This window comes from Sciurus vulgaris (genome assembly GCF_902686455.1).
Source record: "Sciurus vulgaris genome assembly, chromosome: 1".
NCBI lineage: Eukaryota > Metazoa > Chordata > Mammalia > Rodentia > Sciuridae > Sciurus > Sciurus vulgaris.
The window spans coordinates 30,372,082-30,398,181 of record NC_136461.1 but is presented as its reverse complement, the minus strand read 5'-3'; the positions used below and the strand labels follow the sequence as shown (position 1 = coordinate 30,398,181).

General features: G+C 45.9%; 1 protein-coding gene across 6 annotated transcripts in view; it reads left to right on the top strand.

Annotated features, from left to right (window-relative positions):
• Nucleotides 1-26,100, top strand: part of RIMS3 (regulating synaptic membrane exocytosis 3) — a 57,263-nt gene continuing 31,163 nt past the window's right edge. For 4 of the 6 annotated variants that reach the window (XR_013764690.1, XM_079145124.1, XM_079145122.1 and 1 more), the window contains exon 1: nucleotides 17,090-17,383. The gene's annotated coding sequence lies outside the window, so the exon portion shown is untranslated. Of the gene's footprint in view, nucleotides 523-17,089; nucleotides 17,384-18,060; nucleotides 18,091-26,100 lie in introns of those variants that run through there. The other 2 variants (XM_079145121.1, XM_079145123.1) reach the window with 2 other exon arrangements.

Sequence of the window (26,100 nt, the reverse complement as noted above, 5' to 3'; positions counted from 1 at the left end):
TCTACTGAGGAGTGAATCCAGAGGAACTTTACCACTGAGCTACATCCCCAGTCCTTTTTTGTTTTGTTTTGTTTTGTTATTTTGAAACAGGGCCTCACTAATTTGCTGAGTCTGGCCTCAAATTTGGAATCATCTTGCCTCAACCTCCCAAGTGTTGGATTGTAGGAATGTGCCACCATGTCCAGCTAAAAACTTTTTATTACCTTAAACATTAACCCCTCATCTCCCACTACCCCCACTTCTGTATTAATAATTTGAGTCTAAGTAACTCACTAAGAGAACTCATAAAACGTGTGTCCTTTTTTTATCTGGCTTATTTCACTTAGCATAATGTCCTCAAGGTTCATCCATGTTGTTAGCATATACCAAAATTTCTTTTTATTGTGTGTACATAGTATATTTTGTTTAGCCATTCATCCATTGATGGACATTTATTTCCACTTTTTGGATACTGTGAATAAATGCTGCTGTGAACATTGGAGTGCAAATCTCTGTTGGAGTCCCTGCTTTCAACTCTCCTGGGTATGTACTAGTGAACTTACTAGATCACATGTTGATTCTATGCTTAATGTTTTTTAAGGGTCCATCATATTGTTTTCCACAGTGGCATTCCCACAGGTATCAGTTTTCCAGAATGGAGTGACCTGGTCAAAACTATGTTTAAAGCAATCTGGAAGAGAGTAGAATGGGATAGAGTTGCAGAATGATCAGGTGGAGACTTCCACAATCATTGAAGGAACATGTCATGAGAACCTGAACTCATCAGCAGCCATGAGAATTGAGGGAAGAAGAAACAAATGCATAAGGAATATGGCCAAGCTAAGATTGAAAGGACTTGATCATTGATGACTATTGAGGCAGGTGGGGAACAAGGGAAAATAAGGGTGTTTAACACCACCCCCAAGTTCACTGCTGGGAGGATGATAGTCCCAGAGGAAGAGTCCAAGTGTGGAGAAATCCACAGTTCAGTTTGGACATACAGAGTTGTGACTCACAAGTGGGACATTGTAGGCCATGGAGTGGATATTTGTTGTCTGGTCTGCTCAATATCCCTTGCCCTTAGAGTGGTAATGGACACACTGCTTTTCTCTCTTTAGGTTGTAGAATCGTTGACTTTCATCTCTATTATACACAGGGCTGAAGAGGGTGTGTGGCCCTGAGAATGTAATTTTCAGCATCTACTTGACTGGTGGGGGAATTGTTTATATTCTCTCATCGTCCGAACTGCTTGGCCCTGAAAACCCCTCGTCAAGCTTTGAAGTCTGTTGTCCTTTCCACTCTGAGGCCTAATCCCATAGGCTGCTCTGAGCCAATGACAGCACAACAGGGATTTTTGGACAGGCCTGTTCCTGAGATAAACAGCTTTTTCTTCTTCCTCTTTTTCTTAAATATTTGTTTTAGTTGTAGATGGACACACTACTTTTCCTTTACTTATTTTTATGTTGTGGTGAGGATCAAACCCAGTGCTTCCACACGTGATAGGCAAGCACTTTACCACTGAGTATGCCCCAGCCCTGAGCAGTACTCTTCTGATAGACAACTTTGACTCAAGGACTCAACAGCCCTTGCCAACTTTCCTCAGAACTTCACAATAGTCTAAGATGCTTCTATTCCGATGATCTCTCAGGTTTTTTTTTTTATATACTAAATTTGTTTTCTTGTATCCCTGTCTTGGTGTCTGATTTCTGAGGATGATGAACAGAATAATGGAGGGAGGACGGGATATGCTTCTACCATGGTACACTCACTCCCTATGCCCCATTAGCCAGAGGCTACTAGTCTTGCCAATCATAATGATCAATCTCCACATCCCGGTCCAGTACCTCCTCAGAGTTTTAGCATCATTTGGCTCCCAGACCACTTGATCCACCTCAATGACAGCCATGACTGACAAGATCTGAGCAAGGCTTTATAATTCTGCTGCCTGATGTCAACCTCATTGCAAACATGGATTCTATGTCTTCTACAACTTCCAGACCACCTCACAGTACATGGAATCTGGCTTCCTGGGTAGCTGCTAAAGGGGCCAATGAAGCAATCTAGTACAGGGGATTTAGCTACCATGGGGTGAATTGACTGGTGGGAGACAAGGAGACAGGAAGGAGCAGGATAGAATCATCTACTCTCCCCCTCCCTCCTCTGATGAACTGTTTGAAGGCATAATTTCTCCTTATGACCTCACCTAGAACTGCATGTCCAAGTGCGTACACCTGCCAGAAGATTTAGCTGTGGCTCTTCACAGCTGACTAAGAAGTATCCAGCAAACATTTCCTTGCGTTTCCTTCCCATCTTCTGCTCTTCCCTTGTCCCCTCATTCACTGCCCTGGATTATGTCTCCACATGAAGCTTTAGCACTTAATTCATTATTCAGACATTGTTTGTACGGAAATTTGCTAACATAGGCACTTGACCCAAACCAACTGAAAACAGTCTTTATACAATTTGAAAAATGGACAGAGGAGAGACAGGAGGTTTCTTCTGGAGGTTGTTGGACCCACAATTATCTTAGGTAGTGACCATTTTTTTCCTGCTTCATGACACAGTTGCCTACTTGAGCACGAAGGCATCAGAGAGGAAATAGAACTCAGACAAAGAGGTATATGCCTCTCTGAGCCCTGACATCGATTGGAGCTAGAGTCCAACTTTCCCCACTATGTTTAGCTCTTCTATCATTTCTTTCTCTCTCCTAGACCAGTTTTCAAAACATGGTCACCCAGGGATCCCAGGTCACCTCTATTCAAAAGATCATCCAGGTGACTCAATCGTAGGTCCAATTAAAATTCCTGAGAGGAAGAGACTCCTGCTGGGCTAGCTTTAGCCAAGGGTTCACCCCTGAACTAACCCAACATTGTTGTGGAGGGGTAGGCACCATTACATGAATAGATGTATGTGGGAAGGCAGGTGATAAGAGTAACGCTTCCCAGAAAAGTGGGAATAGAGGGTTGGGTATACCAAATGGTGATTGTCTACTCCCAGAGAATAAATAAAGGAAAAGAGGAAAGGTGAGGTTAGAGGCAGAAACTTTTTCTAATGCTATCCAGTAGAGCTTTCTGAGATGATAGAAGTGCTTTCACCCTTATACTGTTCAACATAATACCCATTAGTTATATGTGGTTACTGAGTACTTGAAAGATGGTTAGAATGAGAAACAGAATTTTTTAATTTATAATTTACGTTTAAAAAGCTACATGTAGTTAACGACTACATATTAGGCAGCACAGTTCTAAACAATTGGTCGCTTGGTGTAGTTGCTCTATAGTTGCTCTAGCATGTGCTTTGGAATCTGATCTAGGTTTGAGTCCCAGCTCCATTTACTTAACTTCTTTGAGCTAGAAAATAAAGATGCAAAGAACAGTTCAATGGTATGTGATTCCACAAAGAGAAATGACAAAAGATCTACAAAGGGTCAAAGAGTGTCAGATTTGGCATTTTGGAGGACTCTGAAGGAATGAAGATAATAAGGGTTTAAAATGTGATGGGGTAAAATTGAGACCAGTTATCCACCTACCTTTTGGATGCCAGCTAAGTTCCTTTCCTCCAGAAGGAACTCCCAGGCAGAGAGACTGGAAATGCAAAAATTCTCTCTCCTCTTAATTCCAGTTGTCACAAGGGGAGCTGAGAATTCAAAGGCATGTAGTAAACATAGAGCTCCAAAGTCAAGCCAGAAAAACACAATGGGAAACACTGTCGTTGTGGAGCCTGGAGCCACAAACTGGAGTTGCTTAGACCAAGGAAGCCACAAGGAAAGAACACCTCACCGCATACACCTCATTATATAGCACTTACTCTGTGAACAGATTGTGAGTCCTTTAAGGGTTAGAGCCACAGTGCATCTATGAGCACTTAGTAAGTACCTGGCACCCTAGTAGATCAGATCTAGTTGAATGAGTGAATATAGGTAAAATCAGTCTATTCTTGATGCATGATAAATATTCTGATAAATGTCTGTTCATTGAGTTATCAGGGCGAGGAGGAACTAGAAGGTGCCAAGGAGTTCTTGGCTTGGAAACCCTGTTTTTAAGGTCCTTGGCATTATTGCCTGGCACAGAGAAATTGATCAACAGGTGATCACTATGTAGTTAAAATTAGTCCAGGAGTAAGATTTTGGATTAAGGGTTGGGTAAGACCCTTACACAATAATGAGAACTAATATATGTTGATCTCATTTAATCCTTTAAACCAACTAAATGAGATGGATTTATTAGGTTAATTTTACAAATGAGAAAACTTGAAGAAAAGATGTCCTTTATCCAGCCCACTCAGCTCAGAATGGCAGGACTGGTGTCAAAACTAAGCTTACCCCAACTCCAGAATTCAGCCTCCACCAACTAAGGTTTGGGAACCAGGGAGCAAAGGAGTCTCAAAAAGGAAACTTAAAAAAGCAGTTCTGGGAACTGGGGCTATAGCTCAGTTGGTAGCACAGGCCCTGGGTTTCAATCCCCAGCACCGCAAAATAAAAACAAAAACAAAACGCAGTTCGGGATCAAATATTCACTTCTGCCCTTCTACACGCTCCCACAAATCTCAAAACTTCTCCCTTCTGTGCCCCTGACTTAAATATGGAGTTGCCACACTCCATATTCCTTCTGCTGAATTCACCTCTAAGGCGCCCCCCTTCTGCTTCCTGCACATGGCAACCATATCTGCTCTCCTTTGACACCCAAGGAAGCAGAAGTTAAAATGGGGTCAAAGGAGGCCTTTTTGTTGGTTTGGTTTTAAGAAGACCAAACTCTAGAGCAAGCAAGTAAAACTAAATATTTCCAACAGAGAAGAGGGAATTGACAATGCAAACAAGACAGAATATCTGCAGAGGTAAGTTCTTGAGGTCCTGAGCACAAGTCAAGGGAGAGGTTCACCTTGATAGGAGCTGGGGTATTAGAGTAGAGGAAGACAAAAAAATGTGAGTAAAGGAACAGGAAAGCTAGTAAAGGTTAGGATGCTTAAAATCAAGAGTTAAATTTTGTAGCAATTAATGATGACCATAGTATAGGATGATGTTTTTCAAATTTCAGGTCATAATTCATTAACAGATCACAGAATCATTTAGAAGTTTGTGACCAACTTTGTTTTTATAATGGAATAGAATAGAATTAAATTTTGGATTAATGGAACAAAGTTAAATACTATGAAAACTATTATGAAACTGTGCTTGTCATACACACAGCAACATGTGTACTGGTCATGGTATAAAATTGATTTTTTTTATTGAGGATAAAGAATATTTGCCATCTAGCATGTGACCATGGAAAAGTATCTGATTTCCTAGAACTTCGTTCTCTTCCAGTAGATTTTCACAAGCTTTGTAAATTGGTCTTTATTTGTGAAAGAAAATGAACACCCTAAGGCTGATCCTGTTTAACTATGCCAGAACTCCCAAGCTGTGGTCTAAGCATGTGGGGTTCATAATATTATCAAAAAATTAATCCTGATCTTCAGAGCTACTCTTCCTCTTGGTTTTCCACTCCCCTTATTGACCCAGGATGATTGCCAATAGCCCCCAGGGCCTGCATGTTTCCTATTTATAATAAGCAAGGAAGAGAATCTGCATGCTAGGTTTCTGGCAAAATCCTGAACTTCGTTCTGATTGGACTGGCTGAGTTCATATCATCCCAGCCAGTGAGAATGAATGCCCTGTTTGGTTCAGTGCTGCTATACCTGGTGGAATTAGAAAACACAGACCCTGGAAGGGAAACCAAGACTATTAGAAAAGGAGAAAGGCAGGTTAAAGAAATAATCAATTAAGACCAATAGAAATCAACCTGTAATTAATGGTTTCCAAATTAGTTGGCAGTTCAACAATATCTGTGTTAGTAGTCATTGCTTGTTGCTGTAAGCTGCAGTTCCGCCTTCCCATGTTCTGTTTTGGGTGCTGGACCCAATAAACTACATTTCCCAGACTCCTTTTGCTAGTTGGCTCCTGTCAGATTAGGCCAATGGGAACTTCAGGTGGGAAATGTGCTTGAAGAAGAGATGGTGGTAGGAGAGGTAAAGCACTGTTCTCTCTGTGTCTGCTGGAGACTGACAGCACACAGTAGTAAGGAGACCTTCAGCATTTCTGGCCATGCTGGTAGTGGTCCACTGTCATACTGAAAAACAGTGATCTAGTAGTTGTCCACAGTAAGTGCTCTTCTGTCTAATAATACCCGCCCCATTTGTTCTTCACATTGTGGGGTAGTAGAAGCTTCCTGCAGCTACTAATATCCAGTCTTCCCAACTTTTACTCTTGCTCCTTCAGGCCCTACTAACATTTTCCTAACCACATTCTCTGAAATAAATTCCCTCTTTTGAAATTCCAAGCACATCTTCTATTTTGTTATCTTCACCCCAAATGACACAGCATACCCTGGCCTCTGGACAGGCTAACTGCAATTACTAACTTCCCAGTTGTGGGTTTGCATTGTTGAGCTGGGTGATGCTATAAGAGGGGCACACTGAGCTCTCAGCCAGGGCACTGGGGAAGGACCCAGGGCAGACCACAGCAGTGCAGGTGAAGTTGCCTATTCCCTTTTGCTTCCACCTACCCCCATAATTGCCTTATGGAGGCACTACTTGCCTCCAAAGAGAACTTAATTCTATGCTGTCGCCAGGATGGATAGGCTCCAGAATGACCAGATGGGAGCCCAGCCATGAGCACAGTGGCAAGTGGATCCAAAACAGAGGAGTCAGGAAAGGGCATCCTGGCTAGAGTAGAGTTATAGAGGAGGAAGGGAAGAGATCGTGACTCCTGCTCATATTTTTTTTAGCTAGTTCTGATGGAGGAACTAGACTGATGGTTCTCAACATTCTCTGTCTGTTTTCCACCCAAGTTCTCTGGGATCAAAACAAGGAAAATGGAAACTTCCAACAGCATTTATCCTTGCCAATGTCTGAGGAATCATTACAAAATCCTTACATCAACCTAGCTTAGATCTGTGGTCTTCTGGTGCTACCCAAGCCAACACAGGGCAACAAAGTCTCTGCAAGGAGTAATTTTTTTTCATGTTGTTTGATGCCAGCAGAAGGGATCAAACCTAGGGCTTTTCTGTGTGCTAGGTGAGCACTCTACCACTGAGCTATTCTTGCCCAAGGAAGGATTGTGCATGACCCAAAGGCTCCACAGGGACATCAGTGGCAAGAAACACTACTTCTCTCAGCAGTCCTTACCATGGTCCAAAGGCATTTTGCAAGGCAGAGTTAGGCAAGTCCTGAAAGAGAACTGTAAATTTAAAATAGGATTCGTGATTGGAAACTTAGATCTTACTCAGCCATTAACTTGTTCTGTGATCTTAGGCAAGTCACTTAAGCTCGATCTCAATATTTCCACCTATTTTAAAAACAGCATATAATTTTTTTCAAACTATTTTAAATAAGTTGATTTAAGGGGGTAAATGGGATGGGAGAAACCATAGATATTATCCTCTATGTCTCCTTCTTGCCCATCCTCCCTGGGTTTCAGCAAGTATCAAATAATATGATAAGTATAAAAATGCTTTGAGAAGCACAAGCACCATTCAAAAGCACGAAGGTATTATTATCAACATAACTGTTAGCTTAGGAGGATGAAGGCAGGGCACAGACCAAGAGCCAAACAGTTAGAAGCCAGAAGATCTGAAAAACTTCGTTTCTTCAAATTCTTCCTGGAGTGGCACTTTTTTTGGAGAAGATCTGGCACTAAAATCCTCTGAGATGCTGAAGTGGGTCCAGAAGGTGTTGAGGGGACAGGTAGGACATTCAGCAGCCAGGAGACACTGGAGAAACACCAGCCCTGTTCCTCAGTTCCTTTGTGATACAACAAAAAATGTAATCGAAAGGGAAGGCAGATCACATCAAGGGTTCAGTTTCAAAGCCAGGTGTGTGTTGCATCCTCTAACAGGCTCTTCAACCAGCCAACAAGCCATGATGTCGGGGGCACACCAATAAGTACTGAACTCAGTTGCCAAAACCTAAAAACCAATCCTCTACACAATCTTCATAATTAACATTAATTTAGAGAGAATCTTAGAGATAGTCTAATCAAGGTAAGGCCCAGAGAGGGGAAGGAACTGGCCAAGATAACACAGTAGAGTCAGGTTCATTGGGCCGCAAGGAACAGAACTTACTCAGTGTAACTCAGATGTGGAGGAGAGTCTGATAAGGAAGGACTGGAACTGAGAGGCCAGTGAGAAGGAGGCAGGTCTAAGTGTCATGGTTCTGTTCATTCTCTCTCCTTGCCCCGTCCTATCTCTGGACAGAATTGCTCCTTTCTCTACTGCACCCAGGCTTCTGCTCCCTCTTATGCCACTTTTCACATGCCTTTCCTGGCCAGAGCCCACTTGTTTCTGACCCCTCTACTTCAACTCCCTCTGCCATCTGGCAATTTCCTTCTGTTCCTTCACTCTAGGGAGGCTTTAATTGGCCCATCCCAGATTTTTGTGCAAGGTCTTTGGTCAGAGGTCACCAGTTCACACATGAAATAGTGCCCCTTGTCTCAGATATTGGTACCATATACTCAGATCTAGAGGTTGGAGAGCCAGCAGTGTTGTCCTCAAGGTGGCTTTGTCTTCAATATGGCTGTAAACTGGAAAAAAACTACCATCACTAAAACTGTGATTGGAGCTCAAGGCTTCAGATTTCCTACCTGGAACTGCCATGGAATTATAATTTCTTTTCCTTATTTATGCAGCAGACATATCTTAATGCCTGCTAAATGTCATCATGAATATCTTCCTTCTCCTCTTTCTTTTCCCCTTCCTCTCTGCCCCAAGGAGCTTATGATATAGAGAAGATAAAGGCAGGATGATAATTTGGGTATATGAGTGCTTTAGAATAAGTATGAACAAGGTAGTAACAGTAGATACCGCCTACTGAGTACCAGGTACCATCTACTGAGTACCATGTACCAATCATGGCTGATGACACACATTTTCTTGTTTCATCTTTATCACTCCCTTATGAAGTCAGCACCCCATTTCACACATGTGGAAAGAAACGGGCTCAGAGAGTAGTTTCCAGAAAATAGTCATTACAGCAGGGCTCTGATGCCAACAACCTGCTCTGTTCACACTGCACAGTGTGGTCTGTACCCTGCTGTTACAATACAGAGGACCATCTTGGCCTAGGGAGGAGGGCAGGAATGTGAAGAGCAGTGGACTTCCAGGAGGAGGTGACATCTGAGCTGAGCCCGAGCAAGCTTTCGTTAGGCCAAGTGGGGAGCGATTATAATCACAGAGAACCATACATGAGAACAGCAAGACCCAAGCAGAGCATCTAGAAAGACTGGGAAGGCTGAATCGGGGATGTGATCAGGAGCACACTGCACCACCGGAGACATCTGTCTCACACGCCTCACCCTATTTCCAGCTCTGGCAGGAGGAGAAGGCATATTCAACAGAACCTAAGGAATCAACTGCTATGCCTGGTCTTTGATCCTGGAGTAGGCTCTCAGAGCACACGACAGAGTCCTAAGTGAAACATTCAAGGGAAAAGAGGCGCTTTAAACACCAACGTTTGAAACAACACTCCCTGCTGCAGTTCCCTCACAGTTTTCTTCTGCCTTTCAGGTCTCATCTTGGGTGCCACTTCCCCCAGGAAGCATTACTTGGTCTCCCAAACCTATCTTAGGATACCTGTGGTAATGGTTTGTAATTGCCCTTTGCCTTCTCTCTCTGCCCCACCAGGCTGTGAATTCCTGGAGGGCAGAGGCTACATCTTGTTCATCCTTCCATCCCTAGAATAGCATGTGACTCTTAGTAGCTGCTCAGTAAGAGAGAGAAGAAAGAATAGCAAAGTAGCCTCCAAGGGGCTGTTGGAAAATCTTTCAGGCCATGTGACTTTTTCCATCTCTGGAATCCTACTGACTTCAACACTTGGGACCCTATACATGTTTGAGCCAGGGGGAACTTAAAAAAATCATCCAACTATTCTGTCCTCTCCTACCACTACACACAGAGGGTGACAGGTTCAGCTGTCACTGGACCAAAGCTGTTGAAATTGCCAACAATCCTAGTTTTATGTTTCTAGCCGTTTTTTCCTCTGAACTCCACAGCCCATCAGCTGCCTATCCAGCCTTTCATGTGGGATGTCCCGCAATCCCTGCACCTAAACACATCCAGAACTGGACTAGCATCTCCCCAAGGCCTGATCCTCTTCCAGGTTTCCCTGTCTTGGTGAAGAACATCACCACCCACCCTGCTGTTGACCCAAAAGTTAGGAGTCCTCCTTATCAACCGTTTCCTAGTACCAGTAAAATATCAGGGCTAGTGGTGTCTACCATCTAACCCACAAAATCGCTCCAATTCCTCTTTGCCACCTGTACTAATCAGCTTTGTGTTGCTGTAACTAAAATACCGACAAGAATAACTTAGAGGAGGAAAAGATATACTTCGGCCCCCAGTTTCAGAAATTTGAGTCCATGGTCACCTGGCTCCATTGCTTTGGGCATGAGGTGAGGCAGAATATCATGGTGGAGGAGGGTGGTAGAGGAAAGCCGCTGAGCTCATGGTAGTGAGCAGAGAGAGAGGGGGAGAGGTAGGTGGGGGAGAAGATAAACCCTTCTAGGGCACACTGATGACCTACCTCCTCCAACTGGATCCTACCTCTCAGTATTCCATTTAGATAGCACTGAATTAATCCATCAAATAGATCGACACACTGATGAAGTCAGAGCCCTAATGATCCAATCATTGCTCCAAAGCCTCACCTCTGAACCTTGCTGCACTGGGGACCATGTCCTCAACACATGAGCTTTGGGGGGACATTCTAGATCCAAACCATAGTCCCACCCCAGTCCCCAAACCCCACAATTAGCCCGTTGTGGTAGTGCACACTTATAATTCCAGGGACCTGGGAGGCTGAGGCAGAGGATTGCAAGTTGCCAGCCTGCGCAATTTAGTGAGCTACTCCCCCAGTACACACACAAAAAAGGACTGGGGATATAGCTCAGTAGTAAGGTACACTTGGGTTCAATCCCCAATACCACAAAAACAACAATGAACAACAGCAACAACAAAAACCCACAGCTCTCAATGGACCCTGCAAAAATTTCACTATTTTCTCTGAATCTGCTCTTTCCTTGCGCCAATCCATGCCCCTCACTGCAGCTGGAGTGACTTTTTTAAAAAACCTTTTTTTAGTCGTTGACAGACCTGTATTTTATTCACTTGTTTATATGTGGTGCTGAGAATTGAACCCAGTACCTCACACATGTGAGGCAAGCACTTTACCACGGAGCCACAACCCCAGGCCCTGAAGTGACATTTAAAAAATGCTTACTTAACTCCTTTGCTTCCAATGGCTTTCTACTTTTTAAAAAAATTGATAATTATTATAGCTAACCTTTATGGAGAACTTGCTATGTCCTAGAACCCATTCTAAGGATTTTGCACACATTATCTCATTATATCACAACCCTAAATATCTCCATTATATGTATGAGGAACTTGAGACTCAGGAGAAGCAACTTCAGGGCCTTTGTATAAGTTCTTACCCCATCCTTGACTGCCATTCAGACAGCAGCTGAACTTGGGAGTGAAAGGAAGGCAGGCTGCACTAGGGGGGTTGGTGAACCATGGTGGTCTCTAGGAGGCTGACTGGGGCTGGCCCTGAAAACTAAGTAGATAGAGGTAAGAAGGAGGGCAGAGTGGAGTGATTCCCAGGTTTCCGGCTTGGGCAGTTGGTACCTTGAACCAGTATGTCAGTCAACTTTTAGTCTCTGTAGGAATACCTGGGTTAATCAGTTTATAAAGAGAAAGGCTTATTTTGGCTTGCAGTTTTAGAGGTTCCTGCCCTAAACTCTAGGTTGATCGGTTGGCTCTGTTCTTTGGGCCTAGGTGGATGTTTTAGTCAACTTTTTTGCTGCTGTGACTAAAAGGACCTGACCAGAGGAGGAAACGATTCAGAGGTCTCAGTCCACAGTCAGCAGGCTCCATTCCTTGGGGCTTGAGATATGGCAGAACATCATGGAGGAAGAGTGTGGCAGAGGGAAGCAGCTCATATGATGATCAGAAAGCAGATGGAGATCCTGCATTCTCCAGATACAAAATATATACCCCATAGCCACACCCCCAATTAACCACTTCCTCCAGCCACACCCCACTGGTCCTGAGTTACCACTCAGTTAATCCCATCAGGAATTAACTCACTGATTAGGTTAAGGCTATAACCCAATCATTTCTCCTCCAAACCTGAGATTTTGGGAGATACCACATCTAAACCATAACAGTGGCACATGATGGCTGGAGCAGATAACGGAGTGACTGGGAAGTAAGAGAAAAGGAAGTAAGAGGAAATAAGACTGTGGAATTCCTAGTGGGGCCCCACAATCCCCTTTACGGCACTTCCCCTCTCCCCACGTGATCTGATGACCTCCCACCAGGCTCCACCTCTTCAGGTTTCCACCAGTTTTCAATAGTGTCACACTGGGGACCAAAATTTTACCACATGGACCTTTATGGGACACTTGAGATTCAAACTACAGTGACCAGGGTGAAGGGTGTCTGAAGGAGAGGCAGCCTAGGTTGGCAGAGCAGGCACTCCTAGGCCAAGTCAACAAAAACATGGAAATGTTCTCAAAAATCTTTTGTACCAAAACTCCTTTGCTTTGTCCTGGGGTATTTTATCCAGGCTAGTCTCCAATGTACACCTAAGCTCAGAGCTCGGAGACTACTGCTCTTCCCCAAGTTCCACTCTGCCTCCCCACTCTCAAATTCCACAAGTCTCCCCTAGGATTCCTCCCTGCCCTCCCACCCCTTCCGGGAGTCTCAAAGATTCACTGCTTGAAGTATATTTCTCTGCCTACTTCCCTTCATCCTTGATTCTTAATTCCCAGCACCCAGTACAAGGCTCAGAGCAAGGTAAATCTCAAAAAAGCTTGTTTTGTTTAATTTTCCCAGGGACTTGGGTTTATCATATTAAAACTTATGTCTGGAAATGGGACATTAAATTCTGGTGCCACCCCTTAGAGGTGTACAAGACCCCTGTCTCAAGCATCACTTTCCCCAAAATGGAAATGATAAGGTAGTAGACCTACCTTGAAGAGATAAAGTTTTGAAGTCAAATGAAATACTCTATGTCAAGATTTTAGCACAATGCCTGGAATACGGTTAGCTACCTCAAAAAACAAAAGCAATAACAAAACATAGATATTTATCTGAAGGGGAAAAAAATCTCTTAAGGTCAGGTTGGGGCATCAACTGGAACCGATGCTTGCAGTTCCTAGGATGAGCACGCGAGGGAAGTGGTGAGCAGCCTCCTGGACGACGAACTCCGCTGTGCTAAAGCACCTGCTGAGGACCCAGATGGCAGGGCTGGGGTTTCCGGGACTTCCCAGTCCTTGAACAGGTGGATGCTGGTCCGGGCGCCCTGGGGGAGCCTCTGCGATAGGCTTGGTCTAGACTCTCACAGTCCGTGTAGTCCCTTGGAGGCTGGCGGGAAAGGCTAGCGGGACACAGCCGACAGAGTGGTGGGCAACTGGGATTTATGCCCTCCAGTCTGTGATTTGTCTTTCAAATTGTTTATGGTTATTTCCTGTGTACGAAAGTTTTTATAGTCAAACTTATCGCCTCTCTATGGTTTCTAGGTTTCATCATACTTAGAAAATCTTTTCCATCTTCAGGATGATCAAAATATTTACCAATGTTTTATTCTGGTCCATTATGGTGTTATTATTTAATTATGTGCTCTACCTGGAATTTATTTAGTTGTATGTAGGGACAACAACTTTTTTGTGTTTCCTCAAATGGCTTGGTAGATGTACCACCCATCATTGAAAGGCCTCTCTTTCCCCCTGTGTCAGAAATTCCCAAATTCATCATACACCATATTCCCATGGGTGGGTGGGTCTCTTTTATTTATTTATTGTACAAACTTATGGGTACTGTGTCATCTTTGGTACATGTATACAGCGTAATGATCAAATCAGAATAGTTATCATTTCCCCTCACCTTAAACATTTTCTTAAAAAATTTTTATTAACACCTAATAATGGTACTTACTTATCCAGTCACAGTGTGACATTTCAGTACATGGAAACAACAGGTACTGACCAAAGCTGAGTAATTGTTTCCATCTCCATAATGTTATTATTTTGTGTTTGGAACCTTCAAATTCCTCTCTTCTAGTAATCCATAAAATATATAATTGAGTTAGAGGTGTAGCTCTGTGGTAGAACACTTGCTTAGCAGCGAACATGAAACCTAGGTTTGAGCCCAAGCACGGAAAAATTGTGTGTGTGTGTGTGTGTGTGTGTGTGTGTGTGTGTGTGTTATAGTAGCAGCAGCAGTAGTAGTAGTAGTAGTAGTAGTAATTGTTGTAATAGGTTATTGTGAACTACAGTCATTGCTGGTTCATTTCTGTACTTCTTTTGTTCTACTGCTCTGCTTAGTCCTGCTTCAATACCATACTGTACTTTTTTGTTGTTGTTGTTTGTTTTGGGGTACTGGGATTGAACTCAGGGGTACTTGACCACTGAGACACATCCCCAGCCCTATTTTGTATTTTATTTAGAGACAGGATCTCACTTGAGTTACTTAGCTGCTTAGCACCTCACTGTTGCTGAGGCTGGTTTTAAACTCACCATCCTCCTGCCTCAGCCTCCTGAGCCACTGGGATTACAGGTGTGCGCCATCGTGCCTGGCCAACCATACTGTTTTAACTACTTTGACTTTGTAATATGTTTTAATATCAGGTAATGCAAAACCTTTTTCATTACTTTTTTATAGGTTTTTGTTGTTGTTGTTTTGGTACTGGAGATTGAATCCAGGGTCTTGCACATGGTAGGCAAGTGGTTCTACCACTGAGCTATAAACCCAGCCCTTTTAAAATTTTATTTTGAGACCATGCTTTGCTAAATTGCCCAGGCTGACCTCTAACTTATGATCTTCCTGTCACACTTCCCAAGTAGCTAGGGTTACAGGTATGTGCCATCACGCCCAGTTAAGATTTTTTTATTCCTGCATATTAATTTTTGTATGTACATTTAAGAATCAACCCCATCTCCATCTAATCCTTCTGAAAACCCATGTGAACATTGGAGTCTCTGAAATTATATGAAAAATGTGCATTTTCACTCTCTCTTTTGGAGAGAAAGTCCAAAATTTTCATCAGCTGTGTGAAGGATGATTCTGTAGGGAGCACTTGGTTGGCATTGTCTCTTTGCCAGGGGTGAGGGAAAAGTACAGAGGAAGGCTGATTCTTCTCTTCTCCCAGTCCTCACAGGCTCTGCTCTCCCCATCTTTCACCTACACTATTGTTCCCAATACTTCCCTGCCTCTCATCTTGCCTCCCCTAATCTAAGCCCCCTCCCGCCAGGGCAACCATTCTGCCACACAGGCCTTAGTTCTAGGCGAGTCCTGATGTGGATTAGATGATAACATTTTAATTAATAACTAAATAAAATCATGAGTCTCAGCTTCACCTCTGACCAGCTTGGGACCCAACTTTAGGCTCTCCTAAAGGCCGCTTTACTGGGCCTTAGTTTACCTTTCTCACAAATCAGATAAGAAGGAATGAGATATGATTGGGGAGGTGTATGGAAGAAACAGCTAACTATCCCCATGAGGTCCTTTTTATTTTTATTTTTTACACTTTTTTTTTTCATTTTCTTTCTTTCTTTCCTGTGATACTGGGGATCAAAACCGGGTCCTTGCATATACTAGGCAAGTCTCTACCACTGAGCTACATTGCCAGCCCCTATGAGGTTCTTTAACTTCAATAATTTTCCTTGTTCATTCCACCTCCCACTCCCCATTCACATTTAATTCATATCCTCAGCAGGATGAATACTTGCTTTACCTGTCTCCAACAAATATTAATAATATCGTCCTTCTGGGGAAAAAAAAGGTGGTGGAATCTCATGAAAATAGAAGGGAGAGAGTAATAGAGGAAAGGAAGGGGATGGGGGAGAGAGGAGGGAAGAGAGAGGGAAGATCCTAGGGAAGAGATTGACCAAATTTTGTTGTGTGCATGTATGAACATGTCACAATGGATCCAGTGTGCATAATTATCATGCATCAATAAAAAGTTTTAAAATATACTGTCCTTCTAGACAGGCACATTGGCACAAAACTGTAAGGCTAGAGGCTTGGGAGGCTGAGGCAGAAGGATCACAAGTTCAAAGCTAGCCTCAGCAACTTAGCAAGGCCCTGTCTCAAAATAAAAAATAAAAAGGGCTGGGGATGTGGCTTTGTGGTTAAGTGCCTCTGGGTTCAATCCCCAGGACCAATAATAATAATACTACTGTCCTTCTTAGAATGAGTGAAATTAAAAAACCCAAACCCCAAGAGTGGAACAGATCGATTTTAAGTAAGCACGAAAGCATGCTCCTCAAGTCCCAAGCTGCTGGGGAATAGAGACTCAGGGTGTCCACTCTGAAGTTCATTTAGGCAGTTTCCAGGCCCTAGAACAGGGTTTCTCAACCCTGGTACTACTGACATTATGTACCTGATAATTCTTTGTTTGGTGGCTGGCCTGTGCAGGATGTTTGGCAGTATCCAGAGTCTCTTCTGAGAGACCCCCTAGATTGTGAAAACCAAAAATGTCTCCAGACAATGTCAAAAGTTGAAAATTATTGCCCTAGGAGGAGTAGAGAGGGCAGGTGAAGGAGGTTAACTTAGGTCACAGGATGGACAGTCTCTCCTCCCTTACCTTCCTCTATCAGAAAGGGACATTTTATTCTTCACAGGCACTTGGGCAAGTCTTTCTTCTCTGAGTTTCAGTTTTTTCATCTGTAAAATGGACTTGATGTTTGTAAGTTCTTTCCCCTTCTCTCACCATCTGACGTTCCTGGATCCTGTCCTGGGTACAGCAGGGAGCACCGCGGTGCCACTGAAGTCCTGGGAGTTGCCAGAGAGCAGGAAGGGTGGGAAAAAACAGATGGCAGGGATGGCGGGCAGAAGGCAGGAGCGTCATAGCGACAGGGAGAAGCTCGAGGCATTCCCAGACCCTCCGCTTCCAGGCACACTCCTTCAAGGCCTCATCAAACCTAGTGACCCCCAAACACCCTCCCTGTTCCCCAGGCCCCGCCCCCCACCGACCCCAGCGCACTGGCCCCGCCCCGTCGCCGTGGCCCCTCCCACCCGCCATAGGCTCCGCCCTCAGCAGGCCCCGCCTCCCTCTTCGCCTCCCGCCAGCCGGGGCTCTGGCTTTGCACCCGGCGGCGTCTGAGAACGGTGGCGGGTGCTGAGCCGGCAGCGCAGGCGGGCGGAGCGGAGCTGCCTGGCTCGGCGGCGGGCGATGCCCCCGTGAGCCTCTCTCGTCTCCCCTCCCCGCCCCGCGTCCCTACCCTCTCAAAGTCCGCGCCCGCCTGGGGCCGGGCCGCGCCTACCGCCGGGTCCGCGGGGCGGGGTCCGGGGGAACACCTGCCCCGCCTTGCGGAGCTACCTCGGCCTGCGGAGCCCCCTCCCTGTCTGGACTCCGGCCCCACCTCGGGGTAAGTCAGTAGGCCCTACTCGCCTGGGAGTGGACGTGAGGAGGGGGCTGCGATCTGGGAGACCACGAGGGTGGGGGTTCTGGCGGTGAAGCGCAACGTAGGCTTGTGAGTGTGCCGGGTTTGGGGGGGGGGGCCCAGGGATGAGCAGAGCGAGTGTGATGGCTCTGGGGCGGGGGCTGAGGTCTGAGAAGGGGACGTGGGGTGATTGAGGAAGCCTGGAAAATGGGGTAGGGGGCTCCAGAGTCTTGAGTTCTTTGCTGAAGCTCAGAGTACCTGGGGCCCTTGGTGTTCAACAGCATTGCCTCGCTTGGCATTTTTGGAAAGTGCTTAAAATCCCTCTTGGAAAGGGAACTGGAAGGCAGCCTGCCTTTCTCCCTCCTGCCTGTGCCCTGGTGGGATAAGCGGCCACTTTTTTCTTCCAAACGTGACACCATTGTGGTGCCCATAGGACCCCGCTCCTGCCATCCCATGAAAGAAGGGGTGGTGCTCACTCCAGTCTCAGGTGGGAAGAGGGGCATCTGGGAAGCTGGGAAAGACAGTTGGCCAGTAGCCTGGTGGGGAGCCAGGGCTCAGGGAGGCTTGACAAGACCCTTGGTGGGCAACTTGGATCTCCTTTTAGTTTCAGGAAGGATATCTCTTTGGTTGGCCTCCTGGCTGCCTGGACCCCATGCCCCCATCACCTTCTCTAGACAACTGAGTCCTGAGGAGTGAGTTTCTTCCCAGGGTTCTAGGCCTGGAAACTCAGGAAGGACTTATAACTCTTGTGATCCTGGCCTGAGGTGGGCAATGCCATACCTAAGGGCAGAGAACAAGGGACACTGGCTGGCACTGCTACCTGAGGGCTGTTTGAATGTGGCTCTTCAGGGTTTGGGAACCTGGGTGAATATCAGTGCCCATCCTTAGCCCCAGACACATTCTCTGGGTGTGGAGAAGGCTGCTACCCCTTTGGCCTCATCCTACCCAAGATGACTTCTCAGGTCTGAGGTTCTTGGGTTTGGGTTCTGAATGGGGGGAGGGAGGATCTTTCTGGGTTGGGGTTGGTCACCAAGGGGTTAACAAGCCATTCCCATAGTTGCTGCCAGCCACCAATTAGTCTACAATCACACAGCTGCCAATATCCCTAGGGGCAAGTGGGCTGCCTAGTGGGCATTTTCTGGTTGGGCAGGGGCCTGCTGGGAAGGGAACCCATATAACCTGGGTTTAAACCAAGCACCAAGTCTTTTGGAGTTTGCTTAGGGCCCACACACCCATTCCTTGCCCTCAGTACACAACTGCCTGGCTTAAGGGACTTTCCTGGGGTTCTACACTTACCTGACCCTTTGCAGAGTATTGAAGCCCAGAGTTAGTTAAACTTGGCTTCAACAGAGGCTCTGCACTTTCTAACTGTGTGATATTAAAGAAATCACTTCCCCTCTCTGAGCCTCTTTCAATACAACAGACCCACCTACTCAGAAGAGTAAATGAAATGGTGGATTTAAGTCTTAGCCCAGTGTCTGGCCTGTAGGACAGCTCAGTAGATAATTGCTGAACTCACGAGCAAGCCCTTTGCCAAGCACTTGCTGGGGCAGGTGTTCAAGAGCCAGGTGCTGACGACTCAGCAGGGGCCATGCTCCCTTCCCTGAGGACATGTGGTTTGTGTCACTGTCTTAACTGTTTTCAGTCCCTCCTTGCTCACCAACGCTTCTGGTCTCTGGACATACGTTAATTGAATTTACTCTGCAGAGCCCAGGCCTGAGGCTGCTACTCTCTGGGCTCCTCCTCTCCTTGCCCAGGTGCTGGGCTCTGTGGGGTCTCTCACAGTTCTGGGTGATGTCTGCAGCAGTAATAGCAGCTGGCCCTTTAAGGAAGCAAGAAAACAATTATCCGGTCTGGGCATTGCATCAGCTGGAGCCTGGAGGGTCCCTGGGGAAGGAGGGGCAGGCTGGTGGTTGATTTCATTAGTGCCATGTGAGAACTCTCACCTGAGTCTGCCCCACTCCCCAGCCACAGCGTTCTCCCCCAGGCAACAGTGGCCCCAGGGTCTGCCCCACCCCATGAAGCCCCACCTTAGAGACTCTGTGCACACCCACTCAAGTCATGGGCCCTGGCAGAGGGGGTGTAGGGAAGCCTCTCTTGCACTGGTCTTTTGCTGACTAGCAGTCTTCCCTGCTTGCATTCTGCTGACTTGGGGTACAGGGTGCATCTTCCATACTGGCATTTTGCTGACAGTGGGGTGGGTACCTCCCCATTAGTATTTGGCTGACCTAGGGGTGTTCTTCCCACACTGGCATTTTATTGATGCTCAGGAGGGGCGACTTCAGCACTGGCCCCTTGCGGGTAGAGGGACTGTCTCCCACACTGGTAGACTGCTGTCCTGACAGAGGAACTTCGTGGGCTGGGGTTTGCGGACTGAGGGTGTGGGTTAGAAATTGCTCTCTGGGTGGGGGTGAGCTGGCTGGCAGTGGTGAGTCACAGAGGGGTGTGTAGTCTGGGGCAGAGAAGAGACAAGGTACTTGAGCATCAGACAGAGCAGGGTTCAAGTCCTCTGTCCTCCATTTGCAACCTGTTACCAATTCACACAGTGGCCTCAACTCTTGAGTCTCCATCTCCAGAAAGTAGGAATAATTTGTACCCATACTGGCTCACCCCACCTGGAAAGTGTTGAGAGGATTCGATGAGTAACTGGTTGTGCAGGACCCAACCCAGGCCTGGCAGTGGAAGGCACCTACTCTATAATGGTGGTTCTTTTTCCTTTGCAAGTTTGGGCTCTTTACACATTGAGCCCAAGATACCCAGACAAGGAAAGGAGGGTCATGGAGAGTGCAAGGCCCACCTGCCTCCATTGCAGGAAGATGTATTCAGTTCACTGTGTGCTGAGGATATACCAAGCTCTGTGAGCCCAGTGGCCCCTGCCCTCCTGGAGCCAACATTCTAGTAGGGTCATGACCCCCAGCAGGTAATTACACACATGTGACAAGTGTTGAAACAGGGACTCAGGGAGGCTCCGGAACCTATTACTGGAGGTGACAGGTTCTCTTCTTTTCTGGGGCCTGGGAAGGGCTCCTGGAGAGGGTTACAGCTTAGTTGAGGCATGAAAGATGCCAAGGAATTGAAGAGGTAAAGAAGCAAGGAGAAGGGAGGGAACAGTATGTCTGGGGACCTGGTAAAGGTGTCAGCAGGCCTGGGGTGAGGGGCGAGGGAGGGTGTAGGCAGGCCTGGGGATAGCCAGGCCAGACCTCCATGGTCTAGGAGGATACTAGAGACTTGGGGATTTGCCCTGAGGCCAGTGGCAGGCCTTAAAGGGTTTTAAGCAGAGTGGGCGGGGTCAGAGTGTGGGCTGGATGTGTGGCCCACAGGCGGAGCCTCTCATAAGAGACTGTTCCCCTTCTGTTTCTTCCTTGTGCAGCAGCAGCCTTGGCACCTAGGGAGTGGTTGTTTATGTGGTTGCCTCAGGAGGGAGGAGGCCAGTCCTAGTCCCTCAAGCTCCCTCTCTCTGGGCTGAGCAGCATCTCAGCCTTGTTGACAAAGTTTCAGTCCTTGGGGCCAGGTTTTCCCAACCTCCAGGGGGAACCAGAAGGGCAAGAGACAGGGCTTTGGCACCAGACTGGCCTGTGTTCACATCCCAGCTCAGCAGTCCATGAGCAAGGCACACCCTGTCTCTGAACATCAATGTTCTCAACTGTAAGATGGAGTTGATATGAATCTCTCTGTGGGAAGGATAAGGTGAAATTCTAGATGGAAATCATAAAGCCCTATCTCAGTGTCTGCTGGCATTTTTACTCTATTGCACGGGGGCTGGCACCTACTCTGGACCATGCCCAGAGCTGGCTGGGGGTTGCAGGCAGGTTGGATTTCAAGAGTCCAGAGTCTGAAAACAGAAGGGAGATTTTTGGAGTAGAGGAAGGGGATTGAGGGGGAGAAAGAAGAAAGGGGAAAAGTGAGAACTTTGGATGAAACTGACCAGATTAGGTTATGTACTCAGATGAATATACCACAGTGAATTCCACCTTTTTGTGTATTTGTAAACTACCCATCAAAGCATCAATAAATAAGTAGAAGGAAGACCAGTAGGGTAGAGGAAGGGACAGTCAGAAGGAGGAGAAAGGGAAAGTGGAAGGACTGGGGATTGTAGTGCAGCAAAATAGGTTTCATGCATGTATGAATATGTCAAAACGAACCCCACTATTATGTGTAACTATAATGCACTAATAAAAACATTTAAAGGATCTGGGACTGCAACTCAGTGGCAGAGTGCTTGCCTAACGTGTGAAGCACTGGGTTTGATCTTTAGCATCATATAAAAATAAATAAAATAAAGGCATTCTGTTCATCTACAACAAACTAAACAACAACAACAAAAAATTTTAAAAAAGACTCTATGGTCACACTGGTCTCTGAAGTACCCCCACACTTGATTTAATTTTCTGCTGTCACCATCTTGAACTTTATAATTTTGAACAAGGGTCTTGCACTTTGATTTAGCACTGGACCCTGTATATTATATAGTCCACAAGTTGAGGAAGGATAGGAAGAGACAGAGAGACACAGACCTAGAAATAGTTCCCAAGTGGAGGACAGGAAAGGTGGAGGGCATGACTAACTGCCTGAAGGTGGGTGGGATGTTAATCATAGTAACATTTATTTAGTGCTTACTGTGTGCTGGTGCTCTGCTAGCACTTTGCATGCTCATTTTCAAGCAGCCCTCCTGTGAGGAGGGTATGATTATCATTTCCATGGTACAGATGAGGAAACTGAAGTTATTTGACTGAAATCTGCCACACAGTTGTCAAGTGACTCAGCTGCTGAGATCATGCCTGGACCAGGGAAGTTTTCACCTCAGAGAAGGAACTGCAGAGTAGGGTCTAAACAAGAACTTGGCTTTGCTCAGGGGGAAGAAGGTGCAGAGGAGATGAGGGTGTTCTCAGGTGAGAATATCTGTGCAGGGATGGGGGTGGTGGTACTGCTTGGCCAAGAATAGGAGCTAAAGCCAGGACACCAGGGGTTGAGATAAGTAACCTTTGGATTTCATAGTTATGATTTTCCAAGCTCAGAGCCCCAGGTCCTGCTGCTACTATGGCTCTTCAGAGCTGCCGACCCCTTTTAACCACATTGCCCCTTTCTTTGCTACCCCCCATCCCCACCCCCGCCAATCATCTGACTGTAATGATATCTTCTGAATTCAGGACCTGCAGGTCTAACTGCTTCCTGGGCACAGACAGTAGGGCCTCATGTCCCCAGCTCCACCATTTGCACCTGCTTTGCTTCCAGGGTCCCCATCTCATATCTGGCACCATCATCCACCCACTTGCTCAAGCTGGAAGCTAGAAATTCTCCTGGACGCCTCCCTTTCTTCGCCCCCACACCCTATAGCCAAGCCTCAGCAAGTCCTGTTAGTTTGCCTGCATACCTGTCTGATCTGTGGACCCTCTTCCTGCCCATGGCCCCCTCCAGACCACCATTGTCTTTCATCTGGACGTTGGCAACAGCCTCATATTTGGACTCCTTACCTTTCTGTTCCTGCCCCACTTAATTTTATTTTTCACTCTGTAGCCAGAGCGATCTTCTAAAGATAAATGTTTGATTGTGTCATTTCCCTGCTTAAGACTTCTAGGACTTAGAATAAAATCCAGACTCAGTGACGCAGTTTCCACAGCCCTGTGTGATCTGGCCCTTGTCTGCCTTTTTGTAACATCTTCTACCATTCTCCCTCTCCCTCAACTGCTTGAGTTGCCCACATGTTGTCCCCGATCCTGGAATGTAGGCCCACTCCTGGGGCCATTCTGACTCCCACTTATCCTTCACAGGGACACTAGCTCTAGTGGCATTTTTTTCAGCAAAGCCTAAAAACCAGGAACTAAACTCTACCCACCTCCACAGAATCTTGGACTTCTTCGTGACACTCAGCACACTCGAATTTCTCTTTCATCATCCCTCTGTCTTGCTAGCCTGTATATTCTATGGGTCAGAAATCCCATGTTATGTGACCCAATGTGTAGTAGGTACACAATGAGTTGGTTGGTGAATGAAAGAGCAAATGAGCATTCCTAAGTGGCCTTTCTGCTCTTAGGCCTGCCTTTTCTACTTCTTTCTCCATACAGCCCAGAGTCATCTTCCCAAAACACAGAACTGACCCTGTCACCCCCTGCTACTTAAAATACTTCAATAGCTCCCCATTGCTGACAGGAAAAGGCCTCAGCTTCTTATCATGATATTCAAAGCTCTTTATGATCTGTGCCTGACTCCCTGTCCAGCCGCATCTCCCATGCTCCTGTAGCACGCTTTGAACACCTGGCCATTTCTGCAGCATGCCAGGCTGTTGTGTGCCTCCGTGCACCTGCACTTGCTGTTCCCTGTGCTCATAGTGCCTCCCCACCCCTACTTTATCTCCATGGAGAATGTCCTTCACTCTGTGTGGAACACTTTACCCCTCCTGAACAGTTAGTCCACCCTCCCTCTGCCACATCTGTGCAGAACCTAAACCTTTTACTCACTCTCCCCACTAAACTGGATTCCTTCACTGCAGGCAGTTACTGGGTTTTTTTCCTTATTATTATTATTCGTCTTTTCATCTATCTAGCTCCCTGCTTATCTCCTGTCCTTTTTTTTATTTTAAGTGTTTCTGGGGATTGAACCCATGGGTGCTCTAACTCACTGAAGTATATTCTTGTTCTTGAGGCAGGGTCTTGCTAAGTTGCTCATACTTGCCCCAGACTTGTGATCCTCCTGCCTCACTCTCCCAAGTAGCTAGAATTACATGGAATTGCATGTGTCATACATAACTCCTGTCTTAATTAGGTCTCCAGTTATGTACAGAAATCCACATGAGCCAACTTCAGTAAGAAGGAAGGGCTTTTTATGAGGACACATGGAATTTCTGGAAATTGAGGGGAAGGAAAAGTGTTAGACTTGGGAAAGTGGAATCTGGAAGGCCAGGAGAATGTGAATCAATTGTTTTCTTCACTGTAAGAAATGACTGTCTTTGCCTTTCTCCCCACAGACCAGACTTCTCTGCTTTTCCAAGCACTAAGCCACCCATAGTTCCTGTATAGTGTCACTCAGTTCCAGCCATATTCAGAGACAGAACCCAGGGCTTGGGAGATCCAATCCTAGGGGAGGATCTGATTGACTTTGAAGGGTCATGTACCTACCCTGGGCGAATCAATTGCAGCCTGCTGGAAAGGATCATAAAGTCAGACATGTGAACATGACTCTTGATGTCCACTTCAGAGAAAGTGTGTTCTTAGCTGGATGAGTACTTTAAAAGACATCTGCTGGAACCCTTAGCATGCCAGGGCGTTCAGGCAGTCCAGCCTGAGCCCCAGGCTTCCTTGTGGGCGGCATTTGGAGAAAAGGAACCTGGAATTATGACTTAAAGGGGGCTTTTTTTCCTGGGATCAGTGGCTAGGCTCTGAAGAACCTGTGACATGTATTTCAGAGGCCTGAGCAGAGAGAAAGGGAGATGAGACCCTAAATATCCTCGCTTCTCTTTGGAGTAGGGAGAGAGGGAAGGGGCTGGTGAGAGCAGTCAGAGCCATTTCCCTACCAAAACCTTATCATCCTCTAAGACTTAACTCATTTCCTTTCCTCAAAGAAGAATTATACTAAGCCCATCCCTCTCCCCCAGTCATTCTTTGCCTATCTTGATTCTGTTCTTTGTACTTTCCTAGTAACAACCATTTTTTGAGTACTTACTTTGTGCCAGACACTATGCACATGCATTATTCATCTGATCCTCACTTCCTTTGAAATGGGTACTATTACTGTCCCCATTTTATAGACAAAGAAACTAAGGTTCTGACAGGTAGAATTTATGGACTAGGGTACACAGCAGTGTGACTCCAGAGTAAAAACTCTTAAACCCAGCTACTTATTCACTTGTTTGTTTACCCTTTTGGGATTGTGGGGGCCTTAAAGATACCAGGTTACCATCCTCCCTCTTTCCCTACTGCCCACCATAGGACCAGCCCAGAGCAAAGGCTCCTGACCATAGGACAGGTGGATGCAAGTAAAGTTGAAAAGGCTCAGGGTGGGAGGCAAATCTTCTTGTGACTCTGCCCTGTTTGTCAGTGTGACTGGTAACTGTGGACAAGTTCAACTCTAGCAAATCTGAGCTTGTCCCAGGAAGAAAGTGTCATGTCATTGCTTGTGTATCTTTTGCAACTTCCCAACACTTACTAGCTTTCCTTTTGAACAGAGAAATCTCAGAATATGGTTGGCAACTCCATGTAGCTAAAATTTGTAAATATAACTTTGTTTTTTACTGCATTCGTTTTGCTGTCATTGTATATTTATTAAAAGTGACATTGGCTTTCTGCTTATAGTAGTAACACCAAGTTTGTATTTAAAATTGATGCATTTAAGTTAAAAGTGTCGATTAAAAAATAAATAATGTGCATTACAGTAGTATATGGGTCTGTCAGAAACTGTTGAGGTGGTTGGTACACAGTGTTACATGGATAATGTAAAATTGGGAAGTGACATGGAATTGTAAGATGTGGACCACTGGCCTATCCTTGAAAATTTCCCCTCTACCTACCTGATATATTTGAGGGTCTCTCCTTGCTATGCTGGCCTGCTCCCCTCTGTTCACTTTGTGCCCTGGCTTGTGTTTCTTTTGCACAATCCTGCAGTGATCATCCTGCATACAGGAATTTGTGCCATCCCTACAACCTGCTTGAGAGGGGGGCTCTTGGAGTTGGGGTGTCTGGATGGAGTCAGATGCCCCCTCATCTCTGAGG